This window comes from Chelonia mydas, chromosome 4, assembly GCF_015237465.2.
Source record: "Chelonia mydas isolate rCheMyd1 chromosome 4, rCheMyd1.pri.v2, whole genome shotgun sequence".
Lineage (NCBI taxonomy): Eukaryota > Metazoa > Chordata > Testudines > Cheloniidae > Chelonia > Chelonia mydas.
In genome coordinates, this window is record NC_057852.1 from 65,050,386 (window position 1) to 65,073,362 (window position 22,977).

At 41.4% G+C, this 22,977-nt stretch overlaps 1 long non-coding RNA gene across 1 annotated transcript in view; it reads right to left on the reverse strand.

The window, feature by feature from the left end:
• Positions 1-577: 577 nt before the first annotated feature.
• The window catches only part of LOC122465690, a 60,288-nt gene continuing 37,888 nt past the window's right edge, over positions 578-22,977 (reverse strand). Inside the window, exons 2-3 of the long non-coding RNA XR_006290698.1 lie at positions 1,946-2,131; positions 578-1,367 (exon numbers count right to left, since the gene is read on the reverse strand). This is a non-coding gene — a long non-coding RNA (uncharacterized LOC122465690). The remainder of the gene's footprint in view (positions 1,368-1,945; positions 2,132-22,977) is intronic.

The following is a 22,977-nucleotide window of genomic DNA, read 5'->3' on the forward strand; positions in this document are numbered from 1 at the left end:
ATAGACAAGCTGGCACATTATTCCCACAAGAATTACTGCTATTCTAGGAGACCCTGCTCACCCTGATATTGCTTATGAAACCATAACCTGATTTCAGAGGACCTGGCAAAAGAAGATTCAACTACACACTCAGTAGCTGATGTAATGTACATTTGGCAGATTGAAAACTCACATTGGTGCTGCCCTCAAAGCCATTTGGACGCCAGTGTCATCAATAGAGGCCACAGAAATATGGCCTTCTGTGTTCTGCACAATGTCTGTGAGGAAAAGGGGGAATCTTTTCATCAAAACAGACTCAAGACAGTGCTAAATTTTTGAACTATTACATACAGCAATGGAAGTTAGGAATGCTTTGTGCACCCATATAATGGGTCTGTACTGTCCCATACATGAAAGAACATGAAATGTTATTGGGAGTTATTGGGGGCAGCTATGGGATGTTTATTAAATATGTTGGGATTATGGACTGTAAATTCTGTAAACACTTCCATGAAGTGTATGGAGGTGTGTTCTGCATTTTATCAAAACCAGCCATGTACTGCAACTGAGTTTATAAGTTCTATGATGACAGTTCGTAAACTTTTTATTATGAAAGTTACTGAGAATAGGCATGTGATTTATTAAAATCTGTGACACTGAACATTACATATAATAAACCCTGCTATTATAGACTTGTGTGCAAATTCAACACTTTGGCATGTAAAATAATGCAAGAACTAGAAAGGCAGACCAGATGACATCAAAACATACTGCACAATAAATAAACTCAGTGCCAAAACATTCCAAGGTCCATGTTCCCTAATGGCATGTCCAGTTATTTCCTAGATATCCCTTCTCCCTCTGGCCTTTTTGGTGCATTTTGAACATGGGGCCCTTGACTGGACTGGAGTAGATGAATGCACAGGGTACATTTGTCCATGCCATGTGCTAGTAATCATTGCATCTGACGTGGTCCAGCCATCTCCCGAATTGTCCAAAGGCTGCGTGATCTTCAGGGCACAATAGTGCAGAGGGAACTCAGGGAGTAGGAAGGAGCAGGTGCTAAAGGTGCAGTCTGGTAGCCATGAGCACAAGTAATCACTCAAACAACTCCTTCTATTGTGCTCTTTCTTCCTCAACCTGCAGTGACACTGAACAAACCTGTCCACCAATTTCTTCTCACACTGAGCAGCCTCTGCCTCTCTCCACCTTTCTTAGGTCCTTGTCTTTTTCATACTTCCTTTGGTCCTTCTGGAACTTTGGCATTCATTTTATCTAGCAGGTCTCCCATCAGCTCCTCTCAGAACTGTTTTTGTTTGCTTGCATTAGGTTGGTCCTCATGCCCAAGCTCCTGGTGCCAGGTGTTTGCCCTGTGGAGGTGGAAGAGCCTTGAAATGAGAAAGAGGGAGCACATTATCATCTGATCGTGAAAAAAAGATTATGTTTCCCACTCTATGAAAGACGTTGCACTAATTCAAAGTAAAAAATAATACTTTTTAATCAGTGGGCTGTATTTTATTCACACAATAATACAGGTCAATTCAGATATCCTTTGGAGCAGCACAGAAGACCACCACACATTGTTTTAAGGTACACATACAAAATTCAATTGAAATTATTTCTTTATCCCCTTCATTCTCTCCAGCGCAGGCTGCAAGGCTTAGGAGTGGTCTAGTTACTAGCTATGGTTTTTCAATTCTGTCAGGCAGGGCAAGCTCTGGAGAACACTGATATTCTGGAGGTTCCCAAGTGGAAGTGTGAACATCTGTTCAGGCCAGCGAAGGACAGCCAACTGTGTATACTAAGGAGGACATCCAGGGAAGGGAGTATTAGGAGACTGGCATGATTCTGCCCTGAACAGAAGCACACCAAATCCCTGACTTGTATTAATTGAACAGGCTCCTAAGCTGGAAATCCCTCTCATCCATGTATTTGTAATAAAGAAAACACTACAGCAGAAACTTACCAGGCTCCAACACTTGCTCTGATGCTGGTTCCCCAGCAGGCTGCTCTCCAGAGCCATCCCCAAACACCACCTCCAAGTACAGACTGAAGATGTGCTGCTGTGTTGGCATAATGTCGTTGGTTACCAATCTCAGCACCAGGTCACTTCTTACTTTTCATTAGGTAGCTGGTTCTCCTCTGGCAGTACCTGGGATGGGGAAAGTTATAAGGGTGCTATCCCCACTAAGCAGCTCATCATGCACATTGTGGGCTCAGTGCTTACTACAGTTCCCAGAACCCAGTTTAATTCCTCATAAAAGAGGCATGGAGATGGGGAGTTCCCAGAGGTACCACCAGCATTCTTGACTTGTCTTCAGCTGCTTGATTCACTCTCTGCCTTGTTCTTCTATCCAGTCAATCCCTAATGCTGCCAGCTGCTCAAATATAGTTGTGTAGACAGCAGCAGCAGGAGCACAAGAAATGAAGCCAAATGTCTTGCTTGCCTCACACCAGTGGCTAACTAGAATCCAGCTGTGTTCCTCTAGTCAACTAGCAGCACACACGATGCAGGACTTCTTCTGAGTGCTATCCATGCTAATACTTGTGAGGTTGGGAATCTCCATCACTGGAGATTTTTAAGAGCAGGTTAGATAAACACCTGTCAGGGATGGTCTAGATCAGGGGTTCCCAAACTGTGGATCGGGACCCCATTTTAAGGGGGTTGCCAAGGCTGGTGTTGGCCCTGGGCTCCAGCAAGACTGAATCCCAAGCCCAAGCCACACCATCCAGGGCTAAGGTTACATGCCCTCTGCTCAGGGCAGAAGCCCTTGGGCTTCAGCTTTGGCCCCCCAGCCCGGGGTAGTGGGGCTTGGTCTCCTGGGGTCACGTAGTAATTTTTGTTGTCAAAAGGGGGATCATGGTGCAATGAAGTTTGAGAACCGCTGGTCTAGATAATACTTCGTCCTGCCATGAGTGCAGGGGACTGGACTAGATGACCTCTCAAAATACCTTCCAGTTCTATGATTCTATAATCTAGGGCATAGTGCTATGGTAATAGTTTCACATTTGACTGATTAACATGACCTGCTACCCTCTGTGACAACATTTTATGTCTACACAACACACAAAGCCCAAACTCTGACTCAGGTTTAAACTCAAGCCCCGCTCCCCTTACACACCAAGATTAGTCTCAGTCCAGGAACTCTTCTGGGCTTGGATCAATGGACCCAGCAAGAGGATTGAGTCAGAGCTTGAGTCCTGCTGGTCAAGTCACTTTTCAGTGTGGATGCAGCTCAAGTGTGGTTTGCCAGACTATGGTCTGGAGAGTCTGCCAAAGCCATTCTACAACCCCCTGGGGCTGTGGTTTCCTGCTCTTCAATTCCAAAAGTTCCAACTCACCACTCACTTCCCAGGAAGTGAAAGCAACCTCCTGGTTAAAATGTTCTTGCTTGGCATTTAACCCTTAACTTCCATGCAGACTGCTCAACTGGAGAAACTGTTGACTCATATTTAGGTTGTGGTCTACTATGACCCCCCCAATCGCTTTCCGCAGTACTCCTTCTTGACAGTCATTTCCCATTCTGTATGTGTGCAACTGATTGTTCCTTCGTAAGTGGAGTACTTTGCATTTGTTCTTATTGAATTTCATCCTGTTGACTTCAGACCATTTCTTCAGATCATTTTGAATTATAATTCTAACCTTCAAACCACTTGCAACCCTTCCCAGCTTGATATCGTCCGCAAACTTGATAAGTGTACTCTCTATGCCACTAGCTAAATCATTGATGAAGATATTGAACAGACCTATCTCATGTATCAATGACCTACAGCTGTAGTAACATGTCATACTACAATTTCTTTGATTACTTAATAGGTATGTGTTAAGAAGGCCTTCCTACACCGAGGTACATATTTTTATTGGCGTCTAATTCAGGGCCCAATCCTGCAGTATACTCCCACTGACTTCACTGGGAGCAGCATCAGGACCACAACTAGCCTGGAAAGAAACACACAAGATGTAGGAACTTAAAACACATTCATTAAATTTATTTGTCTTAGGCAACATTTCTTCCTTATCCACATTTTTTCCATTTCTTTATTCCTTTGTCTTTCCTTTTATCGCCAAAATGTTCTCTTTTTTCAGTCTTTTGTATTTTTCCCCACCCAAATTTGCTTTCCATCTGCCCATTTCTCTTCATCTCCATTTTTTACCTCTTTTGCAGATGGGATTCAGTAAGCTTCCCCTCCTTATCTCTCTCTTTTGCTCTTCTCCCCATGTTCAAGTACCGATGACATAGGAGTGCCAATAAGAGGCCAAGTGATCTTTACCTTCCTGGCTCTGGTCACTTGATGTGGGCCAGGGTTCCAAAATGTTAATAGTTGTCACATAACAGGAATTACTATCTGCTGACTTCAATGGCTACTTATATAGTCCTGACAACTGCCTCTTGGCTCACCTGCTTCTCTTCCCCCCCCACCCCCCAGCTACTCCTTTCTTTACCTACAGCCTGTCCTTTCTTTACCAGCCACCTCTTCTTTGCCCTCACCAAAAAGAGGAAGCAGTGGACTGTCTCTTTTCTCCTTATCAGAAAACCTGGGGGAGCACCAGTAGGCCTACATGCCTGCCTAAGTTACTGCTGATAAGCCGTGAACCTCTTCCCCAGTTCTCCTGACATAATTACTGTCACACAGGCAGGAAGGAATGTGGTGGTGCTCTGTTTTGCCTACTTTCCACATGTATAGGGTCCATAAACCAGTGGTATAACTTAGAGCAGCCTCAGAATCAGGTAGACAGAACCAGTTCCCTAATAACACCCATCTCGACACTGTCTCCTGCACCAAGGAGCTCTCTGCCACCAAGATGTAGACCAGCCCTTAGCCTCTACTTAAAATGCTACATCAGTGCAGCTGCACCACTGTAGGGCTTTAATGAAGATGCTCTATGCTGAAGGGAGAACTTCTCCTGTTGGCATAGTTAATGCACCTCCCCAAGAGGCAGTAGCTATATTGACAGATAAACTCTCCCACAGACAGAGCACTGTCTACAGCAGAGGGTTAGGTCGATACAACTACATTGCTCAGGGGTGTTTATTTAAGTAAGTTTGTAGTGTAGACCAGATTAAAGTGACTTGCACAAGGCCAAAGAGAGACTTCGATCAGAATTCAAGAGCAGATCTGCCTAACATCTGGCTTTGGGGCATTTCCTTAAACCTACTAGATTGCAGCACTCTCTTGGCTTCCTGAGGTACTGTCTGCCCTTTCTATGGGTTTCCATGAAGCTATTGGCCGTGCTGAGATAATGAATCTTCATGGTTTACACTGTGATATCACTATATAGGCTCTGTATTTGGTACACCTGCAGAGGGGAGGTATTGCTGTCTCGGAGGTAAACAGCAGAAGTGAGTTGCTGCTGCACAATTTCTCCCCACACTATGCTCCCTACTACAACCTTACATAAAGCATGTGCTGAGTGGGTAGTGCTTTGCAGCTGTTCAGTTATACAGGATGTTCAATGTACGGAGGCAGCATCAATGGAGGAAGAGAGAGGAGTACTAAAGCAAGCAGTTTTGAGTATGGTAGGCAGTATAGCCTGGCCAATGGTGGTTCAAAGATGGACTAAGTAATAAAGAAAAGTGAAGAGCGGAAGAGGAAAGGCAGAATATATATAGACCGAGCATCAACATATATAAAATGCCAGTGCCTAAGGGACAAGGAGAGAAAAGGAGATTTCTATGATTAAGGACAGTCCAAGCATCGGTGCAATGGCTAGTAGGAGACCCAGGATAGGAAGATGCCTGAGAATGCCTGATGTAGGAACAGAGGCAGTTTGCTTCAGGAAGATGAAAATGTCAAAGAGCTGGAGGACAAAAGGAAGAGTCTGTGTGTACTGGAGGGATGCAGGTAGCAAAAAAAAAAAAAAAAAAGATTGCAGAAAGTGCAGTTTACTTAGTAAATATATTTGGTTTTCATATACTTCCCTCACTTTAAGTCATAAAAATGCATTTGCTTTATTTTCAGAATCCTGTCTTTTCCTACAGCTAACAAATGTCCAATCACATGTCGATGAGTGGAGCTGAGTAAGCTGACAAGGGCTGTGATGCCAAATGCCTCTCTGGGAGCGGGGGTGAATACCTGGTGCTAACTCATTTTTCTGTTTGCTCTTGTTTACTACTATAAATTACTAAGAAAAAATGATGAGTGGTAAAACTAAGTGTTTCAGTACAATTTTAAAATAAATTAATTTTAAATAACTACTTCAGTTAAAAATATACTGCCTGATCCCAACCCTAATGAAAATCACTGAGTAGATTTCATTGCGCTTTAGACCAGGCACATAAGGTTTCCATTCTGTGAAAAACACATCTGAACAGTACAGTACAATAAACCACAAGCATTTTCATGTAAATAATTCTATCAAATTATTCTGTCAAATTTAAAAGGACGAAAAGGTAAAAAAACCCAAAAATTATAAATACATTTTAACGCCCCTTCAACTGCCCATGAAATAAATGTTGGACTCTCCAACTTTCTTCTTGTGTCATGTGAGAGAAGGCAGGTGGGGAGAATGGCACATGAGGGAAAATGACAAGGGGATTTGAGTAAGGGAAATCAGAAGAGTGGAGATGGGCTCTCTTGTCCAGACAGGCCACAAATAAGAAAAATCCTGATTCTAGGATGACCAGATAGCAAGCGTGAAAAATCAGGATGGCGGCAGGGGGGGGAGGGATAGGCACCTTTATAAGGAAAAGCCCTGAATATCAGGACTGTCCCTATAAAATTGGGACATCTGGTCACCTTACCTGAATCTCACCACTATCCAAATTGAATAAAATAGATAATACTTACAGATTTCACTGAACTTTTACAGCACATATTTACAGCACACTTTTACATTGGTAGGCCCCATGAGGCGGTGCAATGGCAGCTCCAAAAGGCATTGTGCCTGAAGGAGACAGAGTGATACTGAGCACTCTGAGAAGTGCCATCTTTGAAGAGGGTGCAATGTCTGCTTCTTTGCTCACCTATCATTGCACACAATGGAGATGCTAGTATCACCAATAATGCTTGCCTGGCATAGCCTGGGACTATATATGCTGGAGCATATGGAGCAGGGAAGAAGAGGTTGACCCCTTGGAATCATCCCCACCTCATCCCTGGTACTGACAAATCTCAGGATCCTAGTTCTGTTTTCAGATCATTAGACCAGTAGCTCTCACTCTCCTTACACATAATGAAAGGATAGCATTTTGGTCTTAACTGACTTTCAGTAAGTAATGTAGCTAAAACAATTTGTATGATTTACTTTTCGTTTGAGCTTTAAGCAATTTAAACTCTAACAGAGACTCCTAATGAAACAAAATATTTAAAAGGTCCATACTAGCCTTGGGAATATACAGCCTTCTTAATAGCGAGACATAATTTTATGCTTTTGCTGCCAAGAAAAAAAAAATCAGCTAAGCACGTCTACATTTAATTGCAAATGACCATAAATACGAACAGCCATAGGGCCTGAACAAACATTGATAGGATTAATTAGATATGGCGTCAAGAATGAGCTTTAAACTTCCATTATTTTCCTCCATAAACATCTGCTTCGTTATTCCCTCTTCCCCATTATATAATGGACATTTCTCTACAACAAAGTACTGTACAGAAAAAGCTGATCAGTTGCTAGTTAACCCTGGAAAAGTAGGCTCTAAATAATGTTACCTTTTTCTAAAAGAAATATTTTCATTTTATGTAAGCCAACCAATTCACAAAGAATCTGAAAACATCAGTGTCTAGTGGGCATTCCATGAGTCATCATCCCAATTATTATTATTATGGAAATTAACTAAAGGGATTCAGTTGGGAATCACTTTAGAAAATACCTTATTTGATCTTTAATACTTGATAATGTTTAACACTTGTTCAAGGCTTTTCATCTTCAGAGCACTGTACAAACATTGTTACGTGGACACTGTGTCAACCTGTGGACTATAATTTTCTGTCTTTTTTCGCCATACTAGAAAAGCATAATTTGCATTCCTGAGATTAAAGCAAAGATCTCTTTATAGTCAGTATAAATAATACCATTCATTATTTATTCATTAGTAGTGTTTCACAGAACTTAAGGCCAGAGGAGACCAATAGATCATCTAATCTTACCGCCTGTATATCACAGGCCATTAAATTTCACGCATGTACCCCTCTATTAAGCCCAAAGATTTTAGACCAAAACATTTCAGGCCTCAGGAAACTAAACTGTGCACCACAGATAGAAAACCAGAGATCAAGTTGGCACCAATGCTCAGGAGCCTACAATGTGAGGGAAATGGTTAGGCATGATGTGTCCAGATGATCCTAGCATGCAAACCCTACCACAGGCTGCAGAAGGCGGTAAAAAACAAAGATTCTCTCAGGTCAGAATGGAACATAAATTCTTTCCCAACTACAAATCTGGAGATTAGCATAGATCTGTGAGCATGCGAGCAAGACACCAGCCAGGCAACCAGAAAGGATTCTCTGTAGCATCTCAGAGCAGTGATCCACCTCCAGCAGTAGCCAATCTCGGATGCTTCAGAGGAAGGCCAAAAAAACCACACCCCAAAAAACAAACACCCCCTTCCCCCGCCCCGAACAGAGTACATTTAGTCAATTGTGCTTTGGGGGGAAATCCCCCCAAATCCATGCAGGCAGCAGGCTGAAGCCATGAAGCATGAGATTTGATTGTAGTAATTAGTTTAAAGCAGATGTGCAAGTGTTCGCATAATGTTGAGAGCAATACAGGAAGTCCTGTTATCCCCAGGGCCCATAAAAAAAAAAAGGGAGATGAACAGGGGATCTGCTGATATACAGGCTCCAAGAACAGACAGGACCACCATGACCATCCAGTCCAATCCCCTGCACACAGGGGCCATGAAGTTTCTCCCTGAAGATATGCTTTAATCTATCTTTTAAAAAGATCTCTAATCTTGTTTTCAATACTCCAAATCGTGAGTCCATCACCTCCTCGGGTGTGCTGTTCCAATGTTTAATGATCCAAACAGCTAGGATATTGTGTCTAATTTCAAGACTGAGTTTGTCTAACTTCAGTGTCTAGCTCCTGGAACTTGTTATGTCTTCAACAACAGGGTTGAAATGCCCCTCACTACAGATGTTTTTTTCCCCCATGTGTAAGGGCGTATACACAGCGACCAGTCATTTCTCCACCTTCTCTTTAATAAGCTGGGCCTGTTACGCCTTATATTATAAGACTTGTTTTCCAGTCCCTGGATCATTTTTGTAGCGATCCTTTGAACTTTCTCCAGTATTTCCAAATCCTTTTTGAAGTGTGGACATCATAAGACACAGAATTTTAGTAGTTATTTTACCAATGTGGTATACTGAGGTAAAATGGACTTTTACATTCAAGTTCACAACATCCCTTTTTGCCAGAGTCTGGCAGAACTGCTCATTTTGAGATGCTTATCTAGGATGACCCCTAAATCCTTCTTTGAGTCACTGCTTTCCAAGACAGTGTGTCCCATCATTCAGATATAACCATCTTTATAGAACCACTCATTGTCCTGTACATAGTGTTCAACATACTCCAAGAGACTGAAGAGATAAAGTCTTAGTTCCTAATCCTGAACTTAAAGGGATTACTCATGTGCATAAAATTATTCAGTGTGTTTACAGAATCTAGCTCATAGTAAATAACTATATACAAATATTTGGCAATTTCCACATTTCTGCAAAACATTGCGGAAAATATCCTTGTTATTTAGGACAACACTCTATACTTTTCTTATGACTTGGTAATAAGTTTAACTGTGGTCCTTTGCATCTTCGAGTGTTTTCATTTGATTGGAGACAGCGGAGTCTTGAGTGTATACCGTAAAAAAAAAAAAGTTAGACAAAATGTTCAGTAATCTTAAATTGTCACTTATAGGTTAATTACCAAACTTTCAGCCATCAAGGTTTTTTTTTTTTCCCATAGGGAATATTACACAGAAATTTTAGTTGCAGTTTAAATACTATTTTCTCAGAGGAGAAGAGTCTATTCAGCTGCTTATAGCATTGTTGTAATTCAACACTCAGCAGCTGTTCAGATCATTTGCATCACACCAGGGTTCTTTGTTCCTTTGATGCAATCTGTGGTAGATTTAGTTCTTCACAAGAGCAGTGAGACTCAGACCATGTCTACATTACCACTTATGTCGACAAAACTTATACCCCGGGGGGTGTTTTTTCCACACCTCTGAGTGACATACTTTTTCCCAACATAAGTGGTAGCATGCACAGCGCTATGCTGGCGGAAGAGCTTCTCCTGCCAACATCACTACCAGCGCTCATTAAGGTGGTTTTATTTTGTCAGTGGGAGAACTCTCCCCCGCCGGCATAGAGCAGCTACACAAGCAATCTTACAGCAGGACAGCTGCATCTGTACAGCTGTCCTGTTGCAAGCTCACTAGTGTAGACATGACTCTAGGGTATGGCTATACAACAAAAGCTGTGTTTGGACTAGCCTATCTAAGCTATCTTGAATTTAGCTAGCGTGTGTAACAATAGTAGTGAACACTTCTGTGCCCTTCAGCGCAGGTAGAACAAGCTAAAGCCAGGGGAATTTTTTTTGAATGGTTGGGAATTTGAAAAAAAAAGGGGGGGGGGGGGGCATTAGTAAATGCTGGATTTGTCAAAATCATGTTCATGGGAAGGGATTTAACAAGTTTTCTATTTTGAAATTTTCAGTATTATCAAAATGCCCCATTTTGATATTCTCAAAATGATACGGTTCAGTTTTTTGGTTCAGAATGACTTGTTTAGAAATTTAAGTTAGTTTAGAGTAAACAAATTTATAAAAGTTCAAAATCAAAATCTAACATTTCAATTGACACTCCAAAATGTTTGGATTTTCAGTTTGCAAAAATTTGAGATTTTGACTGTGTCCCAATTTGGGCCTACAAGATATTTTTAATTTTGAAAATTCTCCTGTGACGAAAAAACCATTTCCTGCCGAACTCTACCTAACCCCCACACTTCTCAAATTCATAATAAATAAATCAATAAATGAAAATCTGCCTGCTCAGTTTCATCCTCCATCACCTTAACCAATACGGCTACAGATAAATTCCACACTCTCACTTGTCAATGGACTTTGCAAAGGGCACACAGGAAATTTTTCCTTCCTCGCTTCCTTCATCAATAAAAAAATCAGTCAGCCAGACTTTGGCAGTACAAATAACATTCCCAAAGAGGAGCTGGAAGTCATGTCCTCCCCAACTATGTTAATTATTTGTTTAGCACCACTCTTTAGCATTGGGTGGGATCATCCCAGGAACATGGCATTGTGCCCATGTATGGGAGTGAGAGTTGTAAGTAGTCTTCTTATACACATATGGGGAGTAGCCACATTGCCAGACCCTACGCGGGAGGAACAGCAATTGTCACCAGGCTGCTATCCCCCTCATCCTGTGTACGTGGGCATGAATGGGGCCATGGAAGAACCCAGAGGGAGCAAGAGGAAAGCCTATAGCCATAATTCAGTCCATGCTGTGTCCCTGGGGCAGTAGAGTTGTGTATTGCCCCTTACTCAGCTTGGATTGCAGGGCGCCCACCCACCGCAGAGGGATATGGGGTGGGGGGGGTGTGAGAGGAACAATTCCACAGAAAGTGGTAATATAGAAGGGGTTCTATTAGAATCTCCTTCAAGAAATTTGCCAATGCCACCTCAGCCATTTTCATTTAAATTGCACTTTTTTAAAAATATATATATAAAGTCAAACATGTATGCATATTTAGTGTCATCCACAGTGGATGGGACACACAACCTCCATAAACAGCCAAAAGAGTTGCACAATACATTCAGTGAAAATGCACATCCTAAAAATTGAAGGATGATATTTTTCTTACTTTACCCTATGATTTTCCAGAATGCTAATATAGCACAAAAATGTAAGTGACTGTCAGGATTTTTGCCTTTAAGTTAGAGACAATAGAATACATTGGGCAGTCCTATAATTTTTTTTAAAACCACACTTTCAAGGTATCTTTCTTACCAAAGCACCATAGAAGAGCTATCAAGGTTTAAGTGACCATAAAACTTCTAAAACACTTTGCCAGCTTTTCCAAGGCTTGTATCTTTGATGAATGCTTGTTCCACGTTCTACACTTTTCTACTTCAATTGCTATTCAACCACTCATTTAGCAGATTTTGCTCGCTCCCAGACCTAATAATTATCTTTTGATGAGATATAATTTCTTAGACTTCAGCCATTTACTTTCAAGTGTAGATGGTATGTGCCCATATAAAGTATTTATTCTCTTATAGCAATGGTTTTCAACTTTTAATACCAAGGTCATACACTTCCATCAAAAAACATCAAAAATAAATTTCAGCCTAAGCAAGGCTATGATTAGAAACTGGAAACAATACTTTTGGGACAAAAAACAACCCCATATACTGAATGAGATGTTATGGCCTTTGGTGAATTCTTTGTTTTTTCCAGATTTGAAGAAAATGAGTGAACCTACACTCCATGGTAGCATAGCTAATAGCCATAGCTAACAGCATAGGTCATAAAAGTATTAGATAGGCCCTTTGCACAAGAATGACAGAGGAATACCTGAAATATCATTCGAAAGCATGCTGCCTTTGTTGCCTGAACTGTTGTGATAAGTTTGAAGCTTATCTGTTTTCACAAGCCCAAAGGGATTTTGTAGGGGAAAACAAGCAAACTCATGATGTGTTCTGAAAATACTTTTGGAAGACACTTCTATTTAGGAAGTTAATATTCTATGAAAAAAGTGCACTGTTACAAAGTTTGTAGAGCTGATTAAAAATTTCCCTTAGTTTTCCTTTTGATCAGAAAATAGGGTTTTAGCAAACTTGAAAATGTTGGGAAACTGTAAGAAGCATGGGAAGTTATTTACTTTCACAGTTTTGAGATTTCCCATTGGAAAACCAGAATTTCCAAACAGGAAAAAACCTAGAGAAATCTTCACAGGAAAAATTCTGCTTTTCTGGCCAGCTCTCAAAATTTATATTGCAAAATATGGCTTATGCCATCCCCAGAGTGGATTCCAGATATAATGAGACAAAAATAGATTTAAAATAGGATTATAGAAGGGGAATGTAAATAGGTTAGAAAACAATGAGAAAAATCATTGTTTGTGGGATTTATTATATAATTCCACCCCAGTGAGTTTCGGAGAGCTTCACATTACATTTGTCCAAGCTTGAAAAATAAAGTAAATAGGAAATATCCTGGCAAACAAATGGAGTTTAAATTTTGTGACAACTTGCAGGTTTAACAGATCTCTGTTAATAACTAGATCTTACTTATCCTTTAGCCTCCTATGTTTTCTTCTCATTGTTGGGAACTAGTGAACTTTGCCTTGGATGTAGGCCGGGGTGGGCAAACTACGGCCCAGGGGCTGCATCTGGCCCTCCAGATGTTTTAATCTGGCCCTCGAGCTACCGCCGGGGAGTGGGATCTGGGGCTTGCCCTGCTCCGGCGCTGCAGCCGCAGAGCAGGGGAGGGGGCTTGCCCTGTTCCACACAGCTCCCGGAAGCAGAAGCATGTCCCTGCTCCGGTTCCCACACGTAGGGACAGCAAGGAGGCTCTGCATGCTTCCCCCCCAGCCACCTGGCCGTGCCTCCACATAGGAGTTGGAGGGGGGACATGCCGCTGCATCTGGGAGCTGCTTGAAGTAAGAGCCACCTGGAGCCTGCACCCCGACCCTCTCCCATGCCCCACCCCCCTGACCCAGCTCTGACTCCCCTCCTGTCCTACAAACCCCACCATCCCAGCCCAGAACAACCTCCAGCACCCCCCAACCCCTCATCACCAGCTTTACCCCAGAGCCCATACCCCCAGTCAGAGCCCTTCCCACTCCCCCCCACGCCCCAACCTGGAGCCCCCTCCTGCACCCTGAATTCCTCATTTCTGGCTCCACTCCAGAGCCTGCACCCCCAGCCAGAGCCCTCACCCCCTCCTTCACCCCAACCCCCCATTTTGTGAGCGTTCATGGGCCACCATACAATTTCCATACCCAGATGTGGCCCTCAGGCCAAAAAGTTTGCCCACCCCTGACATAGGCACTGAGTACTTGCTGTTGACTTTTTGCACTGCAATTCCATCGTGTTCTTCCTGAACCTCTGTAAGATGCAAGGTTTGGGGTTATTTTTTAAGATTTTTCCTCTAAGAAATCAATGTTTTTGATGTTTCAACTTCAGAACTTTAAATAGCTTTCTTGCCAAAAGAACCAAAGACTAGGTGGAACAAACTAGTGTTTCCTTTTCATAATGAGTGGTCCAGGAGCACTGTTATTTCACTTCTGAGAAGTCAAAGTTTTGAAAATCTAATACACTAAATGATAGCCCACTCTTTGAGAAGGCTGGTGTTCAGTTTATGCTATTAAACCCTCAAATCAAATTATTTTTCCAGGTTTTTTTAGTAGAGATGAGAAATATATTTGGGGAAAATATCCTGGTATTAGCAGTCACAGACAATGAATTAATTTTACACTGCACTGGTAAAATCCAGGTGCTATTGGATTGCTTCCTTAGCAATACCTTCTTGAACAGAATGAATTCCCGAAGTTGCATGTTTAACATTCTCTGAACATGTATACATGTATACAAGCTGTGTAACTTGGGTTCTGCATCTCAATGCACAGTAACTAAAGGAAAAGTGATATTTTACTTTAGATTGTTGGATTTTACTTTGTCTGACAGACTCCAAAATGGTGGAGGAATTTGAATACAGGGAGTAATGCTAGTATATTTCAGCTTTGTCTGTTATGATAGGACTGCAATACTAGCTCTCACTGTTACTATCACTGTACTACCACATCTGCTGGTTCCTTCAAGAATGGCTTCAAGCTCACATCCTCAGAACGTCCTGCAACTTCATTCCAATCTCCACTCCTGCACTACTCAACAACTTCTCACTTATCTTGTTCTGGGAGGTGGATATTGGCCTCATGCTTCTAAACTTCCTCTCTTCACTTGAGGCTGAGTGTCTTTTTGCATCTGTTATTTAATTAATACTGATGCCTATTTCAGATTTGCAGTGAAGAGTTTTATGTTTCAAACTTTCAAATGCTGACGCATGTTACATGCGTATTGGTTATGCTCTCTTATTTCTTGCCAAAAGAAATAGAAATAGTTTAATTCTGAGAATATTCCAAAAGCTCTCGCTCTAATTTGTCTTCATTTAAAGGAATATTCAGAATCATTTCCTTTTGTTACATATCCTTACTGAGTTCAGGACTGTGTGCAATATAATAAATACTCTGAAAATGAGATTAAGATGTCTCTTCATCCCTCTCCTTTTTCTTTCCTGAGATGCTCTGAAAATATGATTTAGGGCAGGTTTGAGAGTTAATATTTTTGGATGCCATGCAATGTGTATTGCCTTTTGTGGGTATATCGGTAGGCAGTTGCTCTGCACTGAAGAAGTGATTTAGCTTGAGTGACTCATCCAATAAAATACCTTTTTTTGTGTATGCAAACAACATCAGCAATGAACTGCTAGCAACAGCATGCCTTCTACGACATAACCCTTTGCTCATGCAAACAAACATGTAGGGCCATGTCTTTTCCTCCAAATCAGGTGTGTTTGTTTTTAATAGCAGCAAGATAACTAATGCAAATTACCCCTTTCTGTAAAATCCTAGGGGAGACAAAGTACAGGGTAGTTTACCTGGATGTAGCTAAGCTAGGCTAACACTATACCATACACAGGGTTGATAACAATAGCATTGCTCAAAAAAGATTCCTCCTGAAGACAAGGTGCTCCATGCTCTCAGGAGATGAATGCTTTGTGCATACAGGAGTTACATCCATTCCCATCAGCAGTAGCACAGAACTAGATATGGAAACCAGGTCTCTTTCAAGGCAGTTTTACATCACTAGACCACGTGATCTCTCTTTCTTTCAGTTCTCCATTGATGTTTATAGTAAGGAGCTTGCAATACAAACTTCATGCCAATATGACATCGCAAAGTTATAATACAGCTTAGTATCGATATGCTGGAGGTTGGGTGGTTCCCTGCAAGCATATTTTCTATCAGTGAGGGAGTCACAAGCCTTGCAGAAATTGGTGGGCTTAATAGCTTTAGCCGAACTGGAAGGTAGCTATCAGTTAAATCCCCTTTGTTTATTAATACTAGAAAAAAATAGAAGCCGCTGTCCAAATCACAGACTTTTGAGGGGTCTGACTGCAAATGTGGGGGCTGAATATTTTTTTGGTGGAGCTGTGTACATCTGTAAGTAAAAAGCAGCCAGCCAAAAACAAGCAGAAAGTCATGAAACAAAAGCAGCACTGACAAAGTGGCTCAAAGAGAAAGTTTTTTGGAATTATGAGCAAGGAAACTTTGTCCTGTTTATTTCTTACTGTGTTCAGGGAAGGAGGACTTTGGGTATATTCTTTGTAAGAAAGCAGGTTTGCATCAAAGAAATACCCAACAATCGTTGGTTTCTCCTCTTAACAGAAACAACCTTCCAGGCCCTGAATATTGGCTAACCACTCAGGCCAAAAGAGGGTAATACTATTTAATTTGTATAAAAATGACAAAAATGTGTGTTTATTCTATGTTGATTTGCAAGTTTATACTACAATTAATTTGAAACCTGGTTCAGAAAAGAAAGGATTAAAGAGAGTGATGCTACTTCTATATACAACAAAAGGATTTTACAATACTGGAGTTGTGACAAGCATTGCCCAGGGGAGCGGGGGGCCGGCTTCCCTTCAGCTCCTGCCTGATTCTCAGTTCCGTTACACTGATTTTAGGGTGGTCTGTTTTTTCATTGAACAGTGCAAGTACGAGTTTAATTATATGTTGAAATAATCATAGCTCATAATTAAATATTAACTCAATTTCTGTGCTAATCTAGTCAATTTATATTGTCAGGGTTTAAATTCAGCCGGAACCCATTGGAGTGGAATGGAGGTAAATATTTTCAAACTAAAGCCCTCAGCCCGCGTGCGCGTGCACACTCACTCTCTCTCTCTCTCTCTCCTCCCCCCTCCCCCCCACGCAGCCCTAATGCCCAGGGGTGGGGGTTCAGGAAATAATTTTTGAGAATTTAAGCCCTGTATACTGGAAGCAAATCTTTGCTTCATCTCTGTTAAAATATTGTAATGAGCTTCCAGTCCCTCACTGTCTGGATTGCAAGTGGGCATGATTTCAGTGAGGCTGATGGAAAGGAAAGTGAAACAATGTGTTCTGTTGTGGGGGGTTGCTGCCTGCTGCACTGATTTGCTTAAAAACAGATTAGAGACAGAGAACATAAACCAGTTCAGTAAGTACTGTTATTTTGACCAACCTTATCTCATGTAATATTGAAAACAACTAGTACCACAGTATTGTTTTAGATTCTAAGGGCTGGCTTGTGACTTTGCTACAAGCATTGAGTTAGGAACTGCACATACAGTAACTCCTTACTTAATGTTGTAGTTATGTTCCTGAAAAAATGTGACTTTAAGCGAAACGATGTTAAGCGAATCAAATTTCCCCATAATAATGAATGTAAACGGCGGGGGGCATAGGTTGCAGGGATTTTTTTTTCCCCAGACAAAAGGCATTATATACTTTTTAAACAAGCAATTTAATATAGGTATAAGTTTTAAACAATTTTAAAGAAACAATTTAATACTACAATCATGATTGCTGAGTATGAAGCTCGGTTGAGGTGGTGGAGTCAGAGCGTGGAAGAGGGTGGATTGTCCAGCTGCTCCTCTTGCTGAACTTTCTGAACTCGAAAAAACACATCTAGAGATTGTTGTTTTGCCTTCCTTTTTTTCCCCCCTTGGTAAATTTCTTTATAGCAAGTCATTAGATGACCAACTCCCCTCATCACTTTGGAGCTGTTCTCCCTGTCAGGATTGTCAACTCTCAGGATTTGCAAGCCAGCCTTAAGCCACCTCTTCTCCCCGCCCTCGCCCCCATTTACTCTACGCACCGCATCCTCGCTCCTTCCTCCTCCCTCGCCTCCTGTCTGTGGCAATCAGCTGGTTTGCAGCATTCAGGAGGCAGAGGAGTGATGGGGGGAGAAGAGAGGACACAGCGGGCAGCCTCCCTCCTCCCTCCCCTGCCTCCTGCCCGTGGCAATCAGCTGGTTTGTGGTGTTCAAGAGGCAGGGGAGGGAGGGGAAGGCTGTGCGCTGCGTCTTTGCTCCTCCTCCTCCCTCCCCTGCCCCCTGAATGCCGCAAACCAACTGATTGCCACGGGCAGGAGGCGGCAGGAAGGCACTGATCCGCGGGGTCTGCCAGCGGGGGGGGAGGCTCTGGGGGCGGGGTGTAGGGGAGCTGATAGGGGGCCTGCCAGTTGTGGACAAAGCAGGCAGCCAAAGGATGTTATAGCGGAGCATTACACAGCTTTAAATGGAGCATGTTCTGTAATGGAGTAGGGACATAAGATTGAAACAATGTTAAGCGAGAGGACATTAAGTGGGGAGTTACTGTAATTGCATCTGAGTAGACCAGGGTCAAATTGTGGTGTCTTCCCACTCCCCACATACCTGCACTGGAGTAGCAGTGGTGACTCTGCAAAGCTGCTCAACTGCAGGCTACAATACAGGTCGCCCATACTGCAACTTTCTGATAAATGTAGCGCTTTATTGCCCTTACTCCTCTACATGTGTGCACAACAAAGGTTGCACTTGTCCTCAAACTGTAAATGTTTTCCTATATTTTATTCATAAATTTGTTTCATTTTTAAAATTCTTATATATAGTACATACAGTACTGGACTAGGACACAGAAAACTTGGATTCTATTCCTGTCTCTGCCACTGGTCTGCTGTGTGACCTTAGGCAAGTTACTTTACAGCTGTGCCATCTGTAAAATGGGGAGAGTAATACTAACCTCCTTTGTAAAGCACTTTGAAATCTACTGATGAAAAGGGCTGTAGAAGAACTAGGTATTTATGATAAATGTAATTCCTAAAGACATTGGAACAGATAGATCCTCAGATGGTATAAATCAGCACAGATCTCTTTACATCAGTTCATACCAGCTTAGGATCTGTTCCTTTTATATTTTGGGAAGCTCATTTAAAGGGCAGATGGTGACCATTTTTTTCCTCTTTATGTTAGTTGTATTGAAATGATACAGCTGAATAGGTTCTTTATTTATAGGATGAATGAACTGTTCCCTGTAACTGGTGAACAGGTACAAAAATACTTTTGCATAGATGAAGCACAAGTGTGTTTTCAGTTATACTGCCATATATGAATTCAAATAAACCCAGAATAGGAGTTAAGATTTAATACCAAAATAGGATTATTTAGGTCATAATTTTAAACCTTTATTTGCAGTGTTCCATAAAAGAGCATATTTTCAACATGCAAAGAATAAAGTCAGTCAACTTTCTACCTGTACTTATAAGAAAGTAGTGATGCTTTATTTATATTTTAACCACATTAGACAGTGATTTCTTATTTTTCATATCCATTAATACTTTGTGTGATATAAAAAACACAGAGAAATAAGCTATTCTAGATATGAGCAAAATTTTCCAGACAAATAGTTATTTGCCAGTGATGATGCTCTTATAACCCATTGGCCAGGGAATTCACCTGGGATGTAGAAAACCCAGGTTTAATTCCCCATTCTGCCAGAGGAGAACGGGGTTGAATGGGGGTTTCTGAGCTCCCAGGTGAGTGTCTTAACTATTGTGCTTTGAGACATTCTGGGGTAGGTCTTAGTCTCCACTGCTGAAGTGGTTCAACTTTGTATATGCAGTCATGGAGCAGTGACTAGAGTCTAGATCTCCTATGTTCCAGATTCATGCTCTAACCTCTGAGACAGAGAGTTGTTCTAATGCTCTGTCTCTTGCCCAGTGAAACCCCAGTTCATCTTTCAGCAAACATGTAAAAACTAGCCTGGGCTGAATTAAATGTTTTGGGCAACAAAAAAAGCTAACCCATTTCATTTTAGATTTGTCAAAAACTTTTGGAATTTTTAGTTTGTTTGACCCAGCCCAATATTTTTTGATTTCCAGAACTTCCAACCAACTGAAGAATTAGTTATTCTCCCAGACTTATTGTACATCAATGGATGTTAAGTTTACTGCAACTGATTCTTTGTAAATTTTAGAACAATTTGCTGCAATATTTGTTTAGAAGTAATACAGAGAGCTGCTGCTGCTTCATCACAGACATGATCGTGGAACACTATTCTGTAGAGCGTGTTAAACTGGCTATTTTCTTAACACTGTTTAATGGCTTATGCTAATTGAATCTGTGGTCTCAGTCCAGATCTTAATAGATGTATCTGCAGCATAACCCCCCCCCCCCCCCAACCACCACCAACAAAATTAACTGGGACACTTGCCCACTGGAAGATTAGATTCCCATTGTCTTCAGTGGGCTTCCAATGAGATCCAGATTCAGCAAAGACTAAAGAGCGACTGGGTGTGGAAACTGAATGTTAAACTGAAAATGGAAACTGAAAATTAAAAGTTTTGAAGAGCATCCGAGAACAATGAGACCAGAGAAGAATGGTGAAACAATCCAATTTTTATAACCTTTTGGTGTTGAAGTGATTGGAATAGATTTTTGAAAGAAAGCAGGAATTGGCTGGAACCTTCTTCCATCCTGTCTCCACCCTTCACATCTAGGATCTTTAGGAAGAATTCCTCTGGAATAGAGGTAGGAAAGTGGCATGCAAAGAATCTGACAAGTCCTAATCCTGGACCTCCATTTATAGGAGGGGAAGGGACATGGAGGCCATTGTCCCTACACTCCGAATCCAGATGTTTGAAAAGAGTTTAAAATAAAGAATATTACTATTCACTATTAATATTGCAAGCTAAAATATAGTTTCATGCTCAAATTTTGTTACTACTAGTACTGTACTAGGATGACTACCAAGCTCTTTTCATCTATAGCTCTCAAAGCATTCTACAAAGGAGGTCATTTTATGGATGAGAAAACGGAGGCACAGAAAGGTGAAATGACTTGTAACTTACTAGTATGGTCCCACTGTTGACTGGACATATGGGGGTGAAATTACATTTGCCCTTCCACTGATTCAGACACATCTCTTACTTTCATTGGCACTAGTTCTCGATTAACAAATGTTTTTTCTTAAGACTTCCATACATGGAAGGGGTGGGAGAAGTGAGAGAAAGATAACACCATTTTCTCACCCTCAGTGATTCTATAGACCACTGTAATTGGGTTTCTACCCCTGTACCCTTGCTAGCTGCACTTTCTGTGATGTGGGTGTCCTGGTCTACTCAGCTGCTATTTCAGTCTGAAATCTCAAGGTTGGCAAGCAGCTGCATGGAATAGGACAGCAAAGCAGTAGTCCGTTCACTACAGAGCCCAGGAGTGGTAGCTGACTACAGAATAGAATAAGTGTTTGGTTTGGGGGAAAACTGTTTAGGTTTAGGGAAAACTGTTTTGAACTTACGCACAGAGGTGCCTTCACTAGAGAGGAATACTTGAGTTTTGTATCCGTATTTAAAACGGAGAGTGGGTGACATAAAATAGTGACAGTTGGGAGTTTCGGACTCATTCTCTACTAAACAGTTGGTGACTATGATATGATGGTTGCTCAGGATTGACAGGAATCCAGAAGGTGCTCATGGCATAACTGGACAAATCGTCAATAGCAATGTGTGCACTGGTTGTTAACTATTTGAAAGGTGTGTAACATGATCAGATCTGTCAAACAATTATCTATACTTTGAGATAGTACACTAAGGAAATACCTCATTTTTTCCATACCAATGCTATATAAGGATAGGCTGGATTCAAAGGGAGAAGTAATAAAGCATTCCCATTTTTACTGCAAACTTCACATCCAATATTACATAGTTTGCAAAGCCCTGTTTGTACCAGAAACAGGCAGACAAGGTAACTTGCACACTAATTCTTTCATGCAGCAAGTGCACATGACAATTATCGGGGCACCTAGGACTGAGAGTCACTTTGTTACCCCCTGCCTGCAACATGAGGAAATCTTTCATGTGCCTGGCTGGATATCAGTTCCCTAACACAATCAGCCTCTTAGCCACTCGAGCACTCTCCTTTGGGCGATGCCAGTCTTGCAATCTCGGAAACAAATAAATACTTACAACACAAACCTGGCTCTATACTTTATTAATAAGTATACCTCCAAGTATACCTCCCTACCTCCAAGTTCACTCTGGACAAGCATAAAAGGACAAGCATCCAAACATTCATGAATACATCCCCACTTCACAAGGGGTTTCCTCAGTGAATGGAGTCAAGAGACCATTCCTCCCTCTGCATTATACTGAAACAGTCTTTTATTTTAGTTGCTATCGATAGACCGGGTAAACCCCTGTCTTGTTGTAACATTCCTTTTGTACATTCAAGGAGTTTTGGTTGTTTGCAGTTGCCTCAGATGCCTTTCCAGTCAAAGTCTTGGTACTGAGCAAGACTAAACAATTGAGCCTTGCTTTACACCCCCAGCTAAACAGGGCTGAATGACGACTCCCTCCTGCTTGAATGGACCACCACTGAGGCATATTATCCCCTGGCTACTAATTTTCATGCCAGATCCATAAAGCATACTTTCAGTACAAATACATTATCCCCTTAAATATTGCCTGTTCATACATGTCAGAATGATTACGAGTCTTGACAATTAATGGGCTTTCTTTAGATATTTTACATGTTACTCTACGGAAAAATATCCTGTAAGAGATGTATTTGATGTAGTGAGTTTGTCATGTCTGAGGTGAGAGTTGTTTGCAGAGAACAGGGAACCCTTTGCTAAGGAGTCTGTGTCACATTGCACATCAGGCTTATATAAAAAGGACAAACAGGATTGAATTAGCCACACTGGAAAAAAAATTTCAGTTGGTTTTCTTCAGAGAACTACCCAGGATTCATCTTGCTCAAGATAATCCTTCCCAAGCGACTTTCAAGAAACTAAAAATGTTCAAAGGTGTGCATGGCACAGCTATTTTCAAAGATACAGCTATGTTGTGATTTCGTAGCAGAATGCTTGTGGAGAATATGGGTTACACTAGAATTCTGGAACATATCAAATTTTACCCTCTCATTAATATGGTCATCTTGCCTGCTCCTGCCCTTTCAGGCTCAAC